The sequence below is a fragment of the Mandrillus leucophaeus genome, unplaced genomic scaffold (assembly GCF_000951045.1).
Source record: "Mandrillus leucophaeus isolate KB7577 unplaced genomic scaffold, Mleu.le_1.0 Scaffold1166, whole genome shotgun sequence".
NCBI lineage: Eukaryota > Metazoa > Chordata > Mammalia > Primates > Cercopithecidae > Mandrillus > Mandrillus leucophaeus.
In genome coordinates, this window is record NW_012099943.1 from 208,434 (window position 1) to 210,565 (window position 2,132).

The window sequence follows — 2,132 nt, forward strand, 5'->3', positions numbered from 1 at the left end:
TAGGTTTTGGAGAGGGAGGTGACAGAGCTATGGGTCAACACCCGGGGGCAGGTATTGCAGGAAGATTCTAGGGGGTTCTACCTGGATGGTTGATTACTGAAAACAGCTTAAATGCTATATCCCCACTCTACGACCCATTAACACTTGCTAAAAAGCCATTTCCCACAATCATCCCATGCCATCCACACAGTTCTGTGTCCACGAGTGGGCCAAGTAGTGCTATCTCTATTTTACAGACGGACAAAGTGTGAGCCAGAGGAGAGACACTTCGCCTCAGCCATGCAGGCAGGGAGCTCTGGTCATGATCCGGAGCCACTATCTGGGCTCAAAGTGCTTGGGGTGCCTGGTCCTCAGGCATTTGACAAATGTTCCAACACCTTTTGAGGCCAGACCAAGGAAACGCAGAGATGGCCTTTGGCCTCTGAGTCATCTTGAAACTGGACTAGTCAGCTGGGTCACCTGGGCCTGGGACAGGACAGGCTGCTTCTGCGGGAGGGAGGAAGGAGGATCCACTGAGAGGTAGGTTTTCTTGTGTTCACAGAGGCCAGCAGAGGGGCTTGTCCCCAGAGGCATGCCTATCCATGAGTCCCCAAAGGGAGCCCTGAGTTGGGGGTTGGAAGAAGTCCAGTCCCTCCACCAAGGGGAAGGGGCTGAGGGATCCTGCCCTTTGCTACCTTTCTAAGAAGCCCCCAAATGCCCCCTCCTTCCAGCACCCAGGCCCAGTGAACAGCCGCAGCCTGAGTCATCATCCTCATTTGAATGGTGGCCGAGAAATCAGCCAGGGGGCTGCCCAGGGCTGAGGGCCAAGGCTTGGAAAAACAAGGCTGTTCTGTTACCTCCAAGCCTTGGAACGTCAAGCCCGGCTAGGGAGTGGGGGGCAGAGGGCAGGCAGAAGCAGGATCTGAAAGTGTCAACAGCCAGAGGGGTCTTTTGTGTGAGGGGTGGGGGCGCGGTTCAGAATCCGAGCTGTTGGCTTTTGTTTTCAAATGACCTGTTTAATCATTACCCTTTGCAATCAACGGGGAGCACAGGCTCCGTGGCAGAGTCTAGGCGAGGATTTCAAATCTCCATACCCTACTGAGCAGCCGGAGAAGAAAGTAAACAAGATACCACCGGCAGATCTGGCTCCATCTCGCAAACAATAGCCGGACTGAGCACCCGGCTCAGACACACACATCAAAGTGAGATTTCCAAGCAAGAACTTTCACAGGCAGATAACAGGCTCGGATGGAATTATTTCCCTGTGTCCCTTGAGCTCAGTGCCAAAGGGGGCAGCCTAAGGGGGCTGTCATTTTCACGCTAACCTTGACCTGTAATGTATTCATTCATTTTGCAGTGAGGGAGAGCCACCACCGCCCCAAACCGCGAAAAACCAGTCAGTAACAACTTTATCATTCCTTTTTAACAGTCACAATGGTGGGCAAACGAGACTTAAGTTCCAGCAGCTAGCTGGTACTCACACTCCCCTGGGCTCAGGCTCCTTCAACAACAACAACAAAACCCTAATGCAAGCACCCACCGGAGCTCACAAAGTCAAACCTTTACCTGGCACAGGGAAAATCCGAGTGAGAGGGAGACAGTGAGAGTGTGTGTGTGTCTGTGAGTGTGTGTGTCTCCCTCTTTTACCTTCCAAGGCCTTCAACTATTTTTCCCCCTGCAGCATCCAAGCCCAGCCTCAAGGCAGATGCATAAACACGCCTGCTCCTCCCCTTCCACGGTTGGGCAAAACATCCCCCACCCCTTTTCCAGGACCCCAAGGAGAAAGAATCACGTCCTCTGCAGCCCCTCCCTGGCCCTCGCCCAGCCCCGCTTCCCCCCCAATTCCAGGCCATCCGCGAACAAGCCTCGTAGGCACCTTGAGATAAACACCCACTAATGATTTTATGATTTTCTGCTCTGGGTAACCGCGCTCAGCGGAATCCCTCCCCCCGCCGTGGCGACGGGGGCCGGCCCAACCGAGGGATGAGGGGGATGGGGGCGTTAGTTTGTTTTTTCCACGGCCGCGTCCTCACACCTGTTTTTCATTCATTCATTCGTTCGTTCCTTCATCCATTCACGGATCCGTCACTGCAGCCGCCCCAGCCCCCCGGATTTCGGAGAGGGGGCTGCGATGGGGGAGGGGGTGGGAGATG